Below are 16,601 nucleotides of genomic sequence, written 5' to 3'. Positions count from 1 at the left end.
TGGACAATTCGACGACATTCTCGAAATTTTCCTTTGTGACTTTAATGGGCGACAATAATTCATACTGATCAACGCCGTATATATCTGCTTGTCAATAAATATGCTGTAGGTGAACCTCTCTATTAGTTTTATACGAGTAACCGATAAAGCAATATCAGACCAACAGTTGTCGACTGCTTTCATATCTGGAACGAAGGTGAAGATAAACTCGTGACTGAGTACTTTCCGTATTTAGAACGATATAGTCAAACTAGAACAGATGTTGATTTAATAAATTTCAATTTTTTATGGGTGTACGTTATATGTAGTTTGTATATTTTAATTTGGTACTAATTTCATCGATTAGATTCAAAAACTTTGAAGCAATAGTTGGAGGAAACATTGAAATTCGAGGGGATGCTGGTTGATGTGTTAATAATTTATGATAGTGACTCTACTTTCGTAAGATGTGTCAATATTGGTAAACGATATACATGTATGTACGATTAGAAGGAAATAGATGAACAAGCAGTTCATACGAGATGGTATTTAGAAAATTGGAAATTTTTTTCGTCTCACAACAGGATGAGGGTATCTCGATTTCTCAGTAGCTATCAGTGGGGTATCATAATACCTTTAGAACGTGACAACAAAGTCGGATTGAGCTGATTGTAAAATGAGCCTGAAGGATCATCTTGCAAAAGTTATGAAACCAAGTGGCATCGAGTGCATTGGTTTCTTGTGAGAGAATCCTTTAAGCTTAATCAAACTACGCCATACACGACTATATAAGTATATCATTTCGTTCGTTGAACTCTTCTATATATATATAAACGGTAGCCGAAAATACGAATAATAGAAATTATAGCATAAAATCACTGCTGCAATTACGAATTTTTTTCGTTAAAGGCTAACTAAACATAGCTAATTTAATTTTTTGGGCGCAAAAAAGAGAAGAGAAATGATCGGAATTAAACCCGAAACGCGTTTGAAAAGAGGATTTCGATTGGACGGGTAACGGGGTGTTTCGAGATGAGAACGAATCGTGGAGGTTGTAATTATGGTGCTCGATCTTAACAATTAGGAGCTCTTGGAAGCTGTCGGTAGCGAATAGGGGGCCACTTAGCTCCCGCAACTTTCCAGCAGCCTTATCTCGCCCAATCGGCACCCGTTATTCCTCCGTATCTTCTAATTAAGGTGACCCGCCATATTAATTTGTTTACTTTTTTTGCAATTCCATCCCCTCTTTCCCAAAAACGTTAAAAATTTCGGAGCAACTTGTCAAACGTATTTTAAAATTTTAGTTCCATTTCCTTTCGCTGCCAAAATTTTCCTCAATAGCGTGCTAATATTGACTTAACAAAATGCAGACTCTTGATAAACACCATTTGAATGATACGAAAATATTTAAACAGCTTTTTCGCGAATACTATATATTTTTCAGACTGAGAATTGGTCAACGATATATGTTTTACTTTATTTTCTTGCAAATTCAACCAATTAAAGAGTACCCTTGGTCTGTAGAGTTTCGGGCTCCTTCGGATAGGTTCGCGCTTAGATGCTATTATGGCTTGAGTTAAATATTGGCTGTCACTCAAAATACAACGCGACGGCATTGCGATTGACTTGTTTATGGGCCACAAAGCCTCGGCTTGGCGGGCGTCAGCCCTACCATCTTTCTCTTTGCTGAAACTGACGCGCTGACAGCAACGTCGGATGAATATAGGCTCGTGGCTCCGTTTCATTTTCATTGTTTCTGACACACTCGATGAACTATGCTCATCCAAATAAAAAATTCCACGGAACGTGACATCGTGACAATCTGCCAACCGAGCATTCCATTTGTGACACTTTGCTCAACAGAGTTCTACCTACTTTCAGTTCCTCTCTATATTTATATTCAAAGAATTTATTAACCAACCTCTCTCAAACCAGAAAAACACAGATCTGTAGCAGACTTTGTATTGACGAAAAAAAGAGGAAAATGGCAAATGTTATTTTTTTCCTTTAATCTACCAGTGAGATTGTCGAAAGATTCACACAGTTGCTGTGGATGGTGCAACAAAATTTCGTGCAGTCTCATTGTCAGGTAGCCAGTACTGCTTTGTATACAGCAAATGGGTATGAATGTAACCAGAAGCTCATTGATCGGAACGATTTTGCGGTACGTGCTGGAGAATCGAGGGTATGCTATATCTCTGTAGCTGCTTCTCGAGAAATTACCGAGCGAAAAGTAGAAGATTGCAAAAGTACGTAGTACTGCGAATAAGACTAAAGGGAAAGTGAGGCTGTAAAAGAAAAGACAGGACATGGCGGATCATGGATGATTCGGGTGGTTGAGGAGAGAGAGAGAGAGAGAGAGAGAGCGAGAAATGGAGAGAATCTTCGTGTTCGCAGCCGCGAAATGACGCCAGTGGTTTGTGGCTTTTCATACGTGCAAGAAGTTATAATGGCCGGGCGAATGATTCTGTACACGAGAGTCAAATAGCGCCACAAAGACACCGGATAGAAGATGATTTTCTTCCAATTTCTTCCCAAGGTAAATAGTTGAATTTCAGAAGAGATTCCTATACGGAAAAAAGAAATCTTTCGGGGTATGGAGAGTGAGATGGCGTTTTAGCAGGTGGAAAAGCAAGTTGAAATTACAGTAGCCAGACAGTTATTTGATTAATAGCGAGATTATCCATTTAGATAGGGAGGGATATCACTGGGAGGATTTTCAGGAAGTTGATAAATGACAGAGCGCAGTTTGCAGGCGCGTGCGAAGGTGTCCTGGCACCCTTTCGTACTGGGACAGGGACAGCTGACGTACGGGGAGAGTCCTTAATCGCGTCGTGACGTTTTTATAGCGCGAATCGTGCCAGTCACGTCGCTTAATTGCCCGTGCGAATTGTTGAATAGCACTTTGCAATCGTGGCACGCGGATATGTTTGGGGAAACGTGCTGGTTTGTCGCAGAAAGAGAGAGAGAGAGGGAACGGTTATATTTTCTCTAGAAAACGACGAAGGACGAGAGACTGTCGATAAGAGAGAACCAGAATGAAAAAACACATTCCTATCGGCCACCAGCTGACTGAAATTGCCCGTTTTTACTTTTTACACGTATAGAAAAATATACTATACATATACATATATGTGAGAGAAGAAAAAGACGTTGGTGAATTGACACTGCTCTGGTGTTTATCCAAGACTCGCTTGGAAATATCCTTTCTAACCTGACATTGAGATTTCCAGCAGTTGTTTGAAAAATCTAGTCTGATAGCAGTTACTAGTTTCGATGTTGGTGCAGGAATGCCATTGGAAGGATAAATGTCATCGGTTGAGTTATAAAAGTCTGGTTTCCCGGATGTTTCTATATATAAATAGACGCGTGGATAAAAATAAGGAGGATGTTGCTGCTTGAAATTGGATAGAGATATATTCTCATGGAAAATGTGGTGTAGAAAAGGAATCGAAGGAAGTTGATTTGCCATCCACGTAGCGACTTATGCCGTGCGAGACGAATCCGATCGGTTTGCAGGCAAATGGTAAATGGTACTGTCACTCGAATACAGTGTCGAACAAAGCTGGTGTCGCAGCGTTGATCGGCGGAATCGATGAATCCAAGCTTCTGCGAATATTCAGATGTCTCTGCTAGCTAGCAGCACGTCTGCCTACAAAGTATCCAGCGCGCAATCCTGAAGAGAGGCCGGAGAGTGTTGGTATGACGGTCGCGACATCACACATTTGCACTCTCCGAATACCAAGTCGAGCGAGCTACCGTTTCCCTCGTGTGAACTCTGTCCAGCTGCCTTTTGCTCAATTCACTTTTTATCACACCCGCAGGATTCCAGTAAGAGTCGACCTTGCTTTTTAAGAGGATCGGTAAAGCAGAACGTGCTGGCTGGAGGTTCAAAGTCCTGTACGTTGTGGCTGCTGCTGCTGCTCGAAATAGAGACGAGAGCATTCCACTTTGTATCGGCAATAAAATTCCGTTCCCAGTCTGTTTACCCGATTCGCTCGCCTATCGATATAAAACTGGAAGTGTCAAGTATGAGGTTAACGCACGAGAATTAAAGTCTGCGAGATGATTGCGAGGTACATAAGATATGGAAATAAGTGCACGCAAAGATCGAGTAACATGTACGCTTGTTATCGGGGACCATCAATTTATACCTCATTAGAGAAGTCGATTGGATAAGTCGTTCGACTAGAAAACTTGCTCGGGATACGAGTTGGAAGAGGCGTGGATGAGTAGGAAGTGGATATTTATACTTGCCAGTGGTCCCGATAAGGAAAATGTGTAAAGGTTACAATCCAATGGAAAGAAATCACTGTAAATTTATTTCTTTGATTCATACCAAGTCTCGGCTGCTTTTATTACATCTGCTACTGTTCGTCGCTTTATCTCCCAGTATTATCCGAAGAATTTAATAAGTAAAAAACGTGACCAAAGGGGTGAACGCGAGTGCGACGTTTTCCGAGGAGTTTTATAAGCATGTACGACCACCCCTCCCCCCTCCCCCCTCCCCCTCCACTTTCCTCTCTATCCCTTTCCGACTCTCGACGTTAATTTATCTAGAAATTCATTCAACGAGCATATCGATAAATCATTGATTTTCGCTGGTCTTATTTGATCGAACAAGACCGGGGTCTTGAAGCGTTAAACTTCATTCACTGTTTTGAGGCATCTCCGATTAAGAGGGAGTCTGCGTTCCGAAGCGGTCGTAACGCCAGTCTAAGAACCTGTACCTGTCCACAAGCGGGTAATACCTGAAAACACGTCTCTATCAGGAAGGGGAATCTCCTGGTCGGGTAACGCCTTCGCATAAAACCGACGTTTTATCCCGTCCCCGCCGGCCGCGACGTGTTTATGGCGTTTCTATAGCCGCGTGTCCTCCTCGAGGAGGCTGAGAAAGGGGCTAAAAACCAGAACGAGATCTTCAGACAGGGTTTGAAGGGGCTGAAAGACCGGGATAAGATATTGGAAATAATAAGGTCGAAAGCACATTTCCACAAGATGCCATTTAATTTTGAAAGAAAATCTCAGGCGCCAGTATTCCTCTGTTTCCGGTTTCGCGCAACTGATAAACGGATTTTTACGATTTTTTCCTTCCTTCTTCGATTCGACTAAAACTCTCCGTACCATGTGCTGTTTTCCTGCTATTCATAAAAATTTAGTAACTATATATATATATATATATATATATATATATATATATACCTATACAGCCATATAGGAAGTTTGTTTTCCGAGTAATTTGAATCGTTCGCTATAACGTATATGTATATGTATATAGCTATAGCATAAAGTATTGAAATGTATGCTTTGATCAATTTATACCTTATTAGACGACATCCACTCTTAATGATTCGTATATTCGATATGCGATCAGATAGATGACGAGGTAGAGTAAGAAGAAATGGAAGAAATGATTGGAGCCAAATGAAATGCATTGGAACCGTATAACGATCGAAGGAGGAGAGTAGGGTGAATCGAAAGATGGTGCATGGGGAACCAATTAAATAAATGTAAAAAAGATGACAAGGACGAGAAATGTTTCTTGAATGACGATAGCCATGATATTTCTTCCGAAGAAAACACTAGTTAGGTTCTAATGCAATTATGAAATTCCGAATACGCGTATGAATTAAAATGATGCAAAGCATTGGTAGATCTATTAAAGAAAACGACTTTCGTAAATGCATAAAATTAAACAGCCACAACGTTTGTGTAAAAGTGTTTAATTACCAGGGAGAAAGTAAGAGGCGAGTGTCATTTGAGTGTAGCGAGGGTAAAAATGCGAGGATGGGAGAAGGGGAGGGTACGGGGTGTGTGAGAGAAAGAGGGAGAGAGAGAGAGAGAGAGACATTAGAGGCTCGAAAAGAGCAGTCGAGCCTTTACGATACCGTCCTTCGCCATAAACGTCACGTATCTTTGGCTAAAGAGAGAGCCCTGCATGCCTTTATTAACGACGTGACTTTACCTCTTGCCGACTTCCGGGGGTTTCATCCTCCTTAGAGACAAAAAAAACATCAACGTTTGTTCTCCTGAAACAATTATGTCGCCAAAGGGTACCAGGGAATGCTGAAGGTTCGCCAGGACCGGTTCCATAAACTGCCTCAACGTCTTCCTTCGCTTGCATTTTATTTAACGAAGCTCGTGTGCCTTCATTGGCACTCTTAAGTGGAATTCAGAACCATTCTGAATTTTATAATACCAGAGAAATCCCCAAGACTCATCCGACAAACATTGTTCCGATAAAGGAATCCCATCCGTCGGTCCATTCGAGATTTTATAATCGCCCATACGCACAAAGAGGGACCTATAACTGTTCGGCTTCCAATGGAAAACATTAGTTTCGTAATAGGAATTTAATTCTTACCTCTTTATTATACGCAGTGTAGTGCCTCTCGCGAACAGCTGTTTAAATATTTTCAGAAATTTCACCATGAAACTCACTCGAAAAGTCATTATTATTATCGATAGCTGTTCCATTCCGTAACGCTCGCGTCTTTCTTAACGCAACTCGATCACTCGTTATATTATATCCTTCGAAGAATCATCCACTTTCAAGTTCAGCAGCTGCCTATAACAGTCACCGACTCTGAATTCCATATCCATTAAAATTCCACCACCGTACCTGCAATCTTTCAATCATAATATATTGTTAATCGAAAATTTAATAAATTTAATCAGTTGGTTTCCTAACGCGCGGTAGCTAACGTTGCTTCATCGTTCGCGTTTTACGCGGTAAAAATGATATTTTGCTAGCCAGCCGAGAATACATATGCAAGATCAGCGAAACTGCATACGGCAACACTGTTTACCTCCGCGTTTATCAAGCTTTTTATGAAGGCTGAATTACGACGATAAAGTATTCATATTGTAGCGTAAAGTGGCGGAGAGTTACGTCAGGTGCGTGAAAATAAGAAAGAGTCAAAGGTAGGGAAGTGGAGGGGGAGGGAGTGGGGAACGAAAAGAGATTAGGTCAAACGTACAAAGGCGTTAATTTTGGTTCTTAGGAGGGTCGACCAGTCGCGCTTACCTGCTTCTCTTAATTCCCAGCGGTTCGGTCGCTTGCGTTTCTCCCATTCCTCGGGGGGGTTCGCCCCCCCCCTCCCTCCCCTCTGCCTCCACCTATATAGCGGTGGAATCGAAAAAGCCATGTGCCGGAGGTCAGTCGTTTGTAAAGTCAGTGCGTAACCCGACCTGACTACAAGCACGTCCCGCAGGTCGTAGCCTGCTGTTTTTATCTGACTATATTTCAGGATGATTCCACGCTTAATGCTGGCGAGCCTGCCCGACTCCCTCGATCCTTTATGAAACCAACGGTGACAACTTAACCCGCGCGATCCCCCCACGCACTACCTTTACGACCGTATCGAACTGCTGGCCTCCCGCTGGATCAACCTCCTACCCAGCAAACATCCTGATTACTACTGCATTTAAGACTCCATCGAATTATCTTCCTCTAGCAATCACGTTGACGCATGACGGCGCTGCTCCAATATTCTTCTATCAATATCTTCCGATAAAAGGAAAAATATAGGGTCGAGTGCTGCATGGTTACGACTGTATCACCGCAAATGCTCTCATCCATTACGAAAACACTAGAACGTGACTTTCGATAACACTGAGACTGGTCCACTTGGCCAATGATATACCGTTGAATGTATCTTACACCATCTTGCTGGCACAATACGGACACTATGGGTTTATCCTGTAATATGCCGAAGAAATCGTATAGACTGTACTGCGTAATATATACTAAATAAGATTATGAACATTCGCCAACAGCTTTCTCACATAATATTTTGCAAACCTCGGTATGATAAAGCACTGTTTACCTTGCTGACTCCGGGTTGCGATTAGCTATAAGTACAAATTATGACCGTCTGCATCAGATAAGATGTCGTTTCGCTAGTGTGCGTTTCGCGCTCATCAATTAGTCGCATTATTAAGTCTAGCAGGCTGGCCGTTTCTTCACACTGGAGTCGCGCTCTGTAATCTGGAGTGAATTATTAATGTCAGGGTAATGGATTTCTGTCAAAGTGACAGCTTAACTCTGTCGGCCGATGCGCATTTAGCAATAGGCTAAGGTTTACGACCACGCTAAATTTAACGTAGCGGAAGAAACGCCGCTGCTTATTCACGCTTTATCCCTGAGTGTCCTGCCGGACTCGGCTGAACCTGAAGAAGACGATTTACATTTACGATTCACTATCGTTATTAGGCATGCGACTGTTTCTTCCACCTACAATGCATACTCGATCACGCCACACTCTAACCTGCCCACTTAATCTTCTACCACCACGTCTTATATATATATATATATATACGTATAGATTCTCGACAAGAGAAAATAATAAAATCCATTTATGGAAAAATCACAGGACTCGTAAAATAATGAAAGATCTCGTATACGCCGTTGATTTACGCACCACCGGAAATATCTTATCACCATTGTGTACCTCTAATCACTCTATTGCTTCCCTGTTGACCGTCGAAACAGGGATACCGTGCAGAGTTTTCCTTCCTAATCCAGCTCGACCTCAAAATAACAGTACAAAGGGTACTTTCATCGACATTGTTGCGTCTATTACGGCCGGATTTAATGTCGGTTTCCGTGATTACTTGTCACGGATAGGATATTAGCCGGGGAAACATTGTTATTTATTCCGGAAAAAAGTCACGTGGCAACAAGCCTCGATCACTATCCCGAGCAAATTATTAGTGGCGCGCGGTAATGGATTTCTGGTGGCAGCCAATCATTACGGAGCTCCTATTGATACAAGATTGTACATGCGGCACGTTCTTCTCGAAACAATGGACAGAGCGATTTTTACGCGAATCCATCGTAACGAACTTTTACTTTCATCTAGATGGAAAAATCCGAAGAACGTGTGTATGCGCCAATTGACTCGACGCCTGCAGTCGCGCGGTTTCTTCTATTGGGTAAACGGTAAAATAATCTCTGTGCGGTATACGCGAAATGCGCGATACGTGTTTTCAAGTCCGGTAGATAAATGTGCGAGGTAAAGACGGTTCACGTGCTAAGTTGGAGAGTAACAAAAAAAAAAAAGAATCGTAATCAGCGTAGATATACGCGGTATTATTCGCATCATATGCACGATTGTAAAGTTCACTATGTTGTTTTAACCTTTGCTATCCGCGCGCTAACCTTTCGCGATCCATATCAGTGTTCCCATTAAATCTTAACAATAAAATGCCGTGACCCGCTATTTAAATTAGTGCCAAGCCGATTTTCAATAACGGGAGACTCTACCCAACTTACCGAATCATGGTATAGATGCTAATCTTCTATATATATATATATATATAGGCCTCTCTGAGATTTTATCTCAGTGCGTTACATAATTAGAATTGTAAACCAACACAGCGTTCCTTTAGCCCGAGTACGAGATTTGGTACGATTGGCCATTTCACGGTTGCCCGATGAAGAAGTAATTGCCGATCATCGGATTGACAGGCTTTAATCTGATTGGCAATAAAGCAAGTTTTTTCTCGCGCAAAAAGTCCCTGCAGAGCAGGCTAAGGTGCAGGGGTCATGCGGTGAGTCGAGTCATCCGTTTTTTTTCTCGCTATTGCGTATAAAAGAGCTGAGGTCGGATTTAACGATCGTCAAATGTTATGGCCACGACCTGCGAGCTTGATGCTAAAAACACTCGATTATGGTAACGTGTCGCAGGAAAAATCGTATTAGTTCAACGAGCCAATAGATTGCTGTATGATGATAAATATGTTATATATATTTGCGAAAGAAACGAGATTTTTCAATGATTGAACGAGCAAAAAGAAATAATAGGAAAGATCGCGTATGGTTGATCTCACAGGGAGTTGGTGAACTGCTGTTGTTGAAGGTGCCGGCCCCAGGGCGTGGGGTCACCCAGATTTCAATCTAGATACAGCATTCCGAGCTTAATTAGTACTGGCTGACTGGCCGTGAGCTCCATCATTGGTCCGAACTCCTGCTGACCATCCACCACTAAGCGTATTTCATACACGTCACACAAATACAAGGATTTTACACCGCAGTCACTCCCTGGCATCGGTAGCTGATCGGAAGTCGACCCTGCCAAGAATTCCTAGCTAAGGGTACCCTCTGCTGTGCAGAGACACAGTGTACACCTCTGACGTCCCCGGTAAATTTAAGTCAAGAATGAGAAGCATGCAGAGACAAAATAAAGAGGCTGTTTGAATTTAAGTATAAAAATAAATGAGGGGTGGGATTAATCGGATGAGAACGGATAATTAAGGAATGATAGAGAGAATGATCAAGGAAGGATTGTGGGGTAGGTGGATCGAGGAACGCGAGGAAGAAATAGCAGTTTCAATTTGATCTAGTGGTGAGGACGCGTAGGGGTCATTTTAAGGTCGAGGAAGAAGATGCAAGACAGACGGCAGGAGGAACAGCAGCGCACAGCAGGCTGCAGGAGCAATCTCTCGGACAATTAGCCCGCAGTTCGTGACGGGTCCCTCCTCCTTAGTCTTTCCCCTCCCTTTATGCTGACTCTTTCCATCTCAAGAGCTACTTCTTCCTTTCATCTTTCATTTTTTCCCCCTTATCTTTTTTCGTTTTCTTCTTTCTCTTGAATTTTTAACAACAATTCGCCACATGCTTTTATTATTTCTATACTTTATTAATCGATCACTCCTTTAACCACCGCCCCTACCCTTCCTCCCTTATTATTGTTGAATACTCTCACGCGACTTTGCAATCTTCGTTTTCTCCGACTTTCTTCGGTAGTATACTCTTCTTTTTTTCTACGCCATCATCCTTCTTGAAACCTTCCACCTTTCTTGGCAATCCAACGACGTGGCAGGTGCACTCCTTGAGTTCTCTCTTACGAGACCACCTGTTACTACTACCTGACGCCAAAAATTTCCTTCAACGTTCATTTCGTAAGCAGCATAAGGTTCGAGACAATCATTTTTTAAATTTAAATCCTATATACAGAGTCGAACGTTAAACGGAAAACCGTGCGCCTCGAGTAGAGACCAGGAGGTAAAAACTTGTATCAGTGTTCGAATAAGCTCCGTGAGAGAGTCGCACTCTCCTCTCCCGCATTGCTGTACATCGGAACAATTTCAGAAAACGCATTCTTCGGATAATTGAGCGGAAAAGAGCAGCGTTAGGAGGCAAAGTACGACTCTGGGGCCTAAAGTAATAATTAAGTGCGAAAAATCACCTGCATTATCGCTGACTCAGTTGCGTTTAGCGGGAAAGGTTAGCAATAATAAATTCCAGACTTTTTTCGAGTGGGAATAATCGACGAATTTTATGTATCTCGAAGGCATTGAGAGCGGTACGCAAGGCGATTTCCTGGGGCAGGAATTTATGGGATTTCCACTTGGATCTGGTTTTCGTGATTTCAAGGGAAACAAAAAGAGATGTTCTCGGGAGGATCGGTGAAGGCATCCGGTGTAAGAAGTTGAATGAGCAAAAATTAATTACGAATGGGCAGAGCTCCTAACCTGGATGTTAATCGAACCAAGTAAGAACCAGACTCTTCCATGTGACGTGTCCTCTTACAAATCGTGCTAGACCATACGGTAGAATTCTGGATTAATTTATCCCCAGCTAGCTCGTGCTCATTTTTTCACCATCTCTCGAGGATTTATTGACTCAACGTGTTCTGCTTTCATCGCAAGAAATTCTTTTCGATTCGAGTACGGCCAATTGAATTGCTTTTTCCATAAAATACCCAATATAGAAGCAAAGCACTAAAAGGCTCAGTCAAGGTGGAAACATTTCTTCCGCCCTTTACCCTTTTGGTACTATACCTACACATATACGGCGCGTATAACACGAAAGTTTTTCTTTCTTCTTGGTTTCGTGGTAGTAGGAATAAACTTAATAGAAAATTAGCATATGATAAAAATACATTTTCTTTTGCATGTATGTGTGTGTGTAAGCGAAGAGCGCAGATTTAAAGAGACTTTGTCGTCGCAGTGCCTGCGAGAGTTTCGAGGCGGACGTAGGTGAAAAGTGGCGTTATCTGTGGGTTTTATCCTTACGCGAAGACGTGACGATAACAAAGGACGAGCATTGACGCGGAACACGTAGGCAAGTCCCGGCTGATGGCTTATAATGAATGGATCGTTCGCACTTCGCCCACTCCGGGAATGCCAGTGTCGATCGACACGAGAATCTCCTAGGAGAGAAGCAACAGAGTCGATAATTAATTACTCTGAGTGATCGGGTCTCTCTCCGCGGATCCCCCTGCCCGTCGGGACTACTAGGCCAATTTGTCAGTGAAGTCACGTGCTTTCTTCGAAGTCTACAATGACTCAAGAACCTTATTATTATTCTGCAACACTCGCACTCACCATCTTCACCGACTCTCAGCGACGTCAATCATCTTCCTTTTTTCCAACTGTTCGTCAGCTTTGCGAAACTGTTATGTATTATAAACATTTCTATGTATACTAGATTTTTCTCAGTGATTTTTAAGGCTGGAGAGGAGGAGGAGGAGGAGAAGATTTCGTTGAACGAGCATTTCGCTTTATTAAATCATCGTGCAACCCGAGTGAACTAAAGGCATTTTGCATTTCTACAAAGCAATTCGAGACGATTCGAGATATTTCAATGTGGAAATCAATTAACGAGCGGCCAGTCGCGATTAACCTTTAGTTTCGTAACCTGTTGTAATTAAAACGAGGCTTCTTGGGAAACCATTAATGAGCGGTATATTTAATATTCTTGCAAGTTTATAAAGATCATTGTAAAAAGGTCTGAGATTTTGGCGCTGCGAGAGGTCATAGTTTATATTGGATATTGAAAAAATTGGAAAAGGGGCAGGTTTGTGAGAGGAAAGAAGAGACGTATCGTTAATGAAAGATGGCAGACGCTGATTGCCGCGGGTAATTAATTATCGAAGGTCCGCACCTTTTGCCAACAGCAGATAGCCGCAACCGTAACCGCGCGTAGCCGTGTGCTACGTGTTCATCAGTTCAACTGGCTCATCTACTGTAAGCACAACTTTCTTCTTCCCCTTCATCTTTATTTCAATTATTCATCAGATTGTCATACGTGTATATACACATGAAAAATATTTTTTTTTTCGTTTTTCCAAGGTTCTCGCGATTTGCTTCGAGATTCGCAACCTTTTAGCAAGTATTTTGTCTATAAGTGGAGATGCATTGTCTCGCACGAGGCAATTTCTCAGCTCTCCTATAGTAGATATACGTGTGCCTACGTGCCACGAAAGGATATCGTGTAACTTGCCCACGCCAAGCCGGAGACAATGCGATAAACACGTGTTCCCGCCTATTACCTTCCAGCCATCGCAATGTGAACTTTGTCCATCGTCCTCCACTGTCCTAATCAGCGAGATTTCCATGAGCACTCTGGAAACCGGAGGTTTAACATTTCTTAGACGTCATCAGCGGCATCCGGTTCGAGCTACTTCATCGTCTTATTGAAGACAACATTTCTATTCTATAACCCTGGACTCCCTCTCCCGAAGTGCAATACACGATTTCCCTGCCCTTCGTTATCATTAATCCGCTGTAACGTTAGGAATTTCGATATCGACAGCCAAAGTTACTCATTTGGAATTGAATGGCTGATCAACTCGATTTACACTTGGCTCTTATTGTAAACTCGGTAAATAATGAGTTTATTTTCAGCAGACTTTACAATTTAGCTAATTTTAAAACTAGCACTGCTCGGCAAGGACGTATCAGAGTACAGCCTGCGATAAGGGGACACCGAGACCTGGATGCTTCGTAATCAGCTTTGATCGAATTCCTCGCAGCGAGGTCCCTGGTTCCGGGCCCGATCGAGATAACGTTCCGCACTCTCCTGGTCGATTAGCAGCCTCGCGCTTGGCAATTAAACCTGCAGCAAGAATTCCCAGCCTACTCGTTCCCGTTTCTTGAAAACCACTGAAATTCATCGCGATTTTCTTTACCCAAAACAAATTTGTACACATAGACCAACGTAATGTAATAATTTTTTGAAAAAGTGTCTCGAATAGCTTATATTGCAAGGAAGCAGAGGAATAAGGAAAGATATTTGGGAAATAATTAAAAATAAGATAGAGAGGGAAGGACAGGGGGGGGGGGGAGTTGAATAGGTTTATCGGAAAGCTTTGAGTAGACTCCGCTTGGATACGTCAGATGCTGAAGACAAAGCCATCCATCTGCGGAGTGGCGAGCACATTCCATCGCCTTACGAAGCGTCCGTGCGCGGAGTGCACGCGTGTGTGCACGAACAGGACAGGGAGAAGCGGAGAACCCAGGCCAGAGAGCCAAAGGAGTGCGTGCCCCGCCTGTTTGAACCTGGAAGCCTCCGGTCACGTCTACGCTCTTCGGGGTCACGCGACCTGCCTTCGAAAGAACTGAAACAGGCTGCTGCTATAGGGAAGCCAGCCAAGCTTCTTCGGAGGCCTGAAAACCTGTTTCGTCATCCGCACCACGCTCTTTCAATGATACTCATGCTATTATCTCCATTTACTCACTAATCCCCTTTCCCAGCACAAACTAATTCATTCACACTATACTCTTATTATCATTTTAATTTTTTCAATCCTTGTCGCAACACGGTAACTTCAATGCTAGATAATTATCTCGATAATATATGAAATGTATTATGTGTAGCTAGAAATCGAATTCCACTCGCTCTATCGTTATTACTCTTGTAAGATTTTCCTCAATTTTTTTCTCGCAAATTATTAAAGCGAGTGAATCACGGTGCGGCGTGAGAGTATATACCTGACCAAGTTTCTTGCCGAAAGATAAAAAGCGACAAAGTTACGTTCTCGCTGATATGAAAGCTGCAGATTAGCCAGTTTCACGAGGACGTGCGAGCACGTAGATTCTCGCCTGGTGTGCGGCACGTCGCGCAAAAGTCAGAGGTGACGTGTCACTGAAGGTGACGACGATTCCACGGATTTGTTGTGCAACACGTCGCAAAACAACGGCTCTACACTTGTGCACGCGAGACGCTTTGCGAGCAATCTCATCCTCCAACAAAGCCTTCATTTTTCAATGAATCTTGTCAAGCTTTGTTCAGTCTTTTTTTTTCTGCTAAAAACTATTTTCTGTTTCACTGATCACGTTACCGTTCGACGCTTTTAACGATGTTACGCCTAGCTGAGGAAAAAATACTGGAAAACTCTATTGGATGAATGTATATATATACCTATTGTGAAAAATACAAAAGTTGAGAATCCCTGCTTGGAGTAGAACGATGACTAACCGGTTCGTGTCACGCGGAGTTTCAACGGGTCGCGTCCTCTGGCCACGTGTCCTTGTTTTCGCCAAATTAGAGAAATTTAATCTCGGAAAATGTGGCTGACGGACAAGTGCAGGTTATCGGTATAAATTGACGTAAAGTTTTTATAATAATGTAATTTACGCGTTGGACGAGAGAGATTGAAATTTTCGCGACTGATTTTATTGGGAAGATTTGTGGTTTAATAGGCAAATAGGAGAAACTCGATGGAACTTGAAGAGCGGGTTTAAGTGTGTATAGTGGTACGCCAATATCCTCGACGACGAAGAGCGATATCCTTTTCAACGTCAGACCACCGATGCCAGTTAGCAGATAGGACGTCGCGTCCGGTCTTCCGTATCGCTCGAACCAGAAGAAAACTTGGAGCAAAAGCATCCTGGGACTCTGGGACACGTCGTAAAGCGATAATAAAGGATTAACGTCTCCTGTCTTCGACCGGTCCGTAATATCGTTTTGCGATATTAAGAATAGCTCCCCCCCCCTCCCCCTCCCTCCGCCTCCCGTCGCTTGCCATGCTATCTCACGAGCTTATTCAGTCGTAATAATCTTCGATATGTTTACAAAATGCTCCACCAAGACGAAATTTTTTCTTCTCTGCGTGAAAAAAGCTTCAAACTTGGGATACACATTATTTTTGTAAGATGTGGTTTTTACTGTACGAAAGACGAGTAGGTGGGGTTGAAAATTCGCCCAGAGTTTCTCGTAAATATCTTCATTCGAAAGATACGAGACTCCGTGGGTGTCGGTCACGAACACCCGGCACCCCTTCGCGTGGACACTCGTTCCTGTCGTATTAGCATCCCGGGGGATAGGCCAGTGTGAATGTGCCAGTGACCAAATTGGCTTTGCCAAGTGGAAGTTCGGAGCAGCAACGTCAGTTCATAATTTTGACTCATGCAATTCGATCCTGAATTTAGTAGCAAAACTGGTGTAAGCTTATTTAAATATATTGCTGATTCTGTACGTTCTCTTGAAAAATACGAGACCCAATGTTTTTGTTACGAAATACAGAAATTTCGATTCATGATTATATTGCTGCAAGAAAATTAAAAACTTTTATTTGTTAAATAAAATTAAACTGTATAAGTATATTTTTAGAGAATTTTTATAGTATAATATAGTTTAATTTTCATCAGGATTGTGGAATGATTTTCTGAGACTGCGTAGAAATATATATAGTTGAGAGTAATTTAAAATATGTTAAGTATACCAGTATTTGAAGGGAGTCTGAAAGATCAGGCAGTAAGGATTGTATCGATTTTTCTCTCACCTATTGTGACCCCTGAAAACCACAGCCACACCCGCTGCAATCCAATCATCGTCAACCTTCCGAACCGTTGAATCGGGCACACTATGGTCTATCGAGTGTTGGCCGGGC

At 42.5% G+C, this 16,601-nt stretch overlaps 1 protein-coding gene across 2 annotated transcripts in view; it reads left to right on the top strand.

Moving 5' to 3' along the window:
• Window positions 1-16,601, top strand: part of LOC136773869 (uncharacterized) — an 88,422-nt gene that overhangs the window by 19,173 nt on the left and 52,648 nt on the right. The gene's annotated exons all lie outside the window — the stretch shown is intronic.

Source organism: Prorops nasuta, unplaced genomic scaffold (assembly GCF_024137725.1).
Source record: "Prorops nasuta isolate Cenicafe-Biocafe unplaced genomic scaffold, Cenicafe_Pnas_1.2 PNAS00005, whole genome shotgun sequence".
Lineage (NCBI taxonomy): Eukaryota > Metazoa > Arthropoda > Insecta > Hymenoptera > Bethylidae > Prorops > Prorops nasuta.
This window is presented reverse-complemented; position numbering and strand designations above follow the sequence as displayed.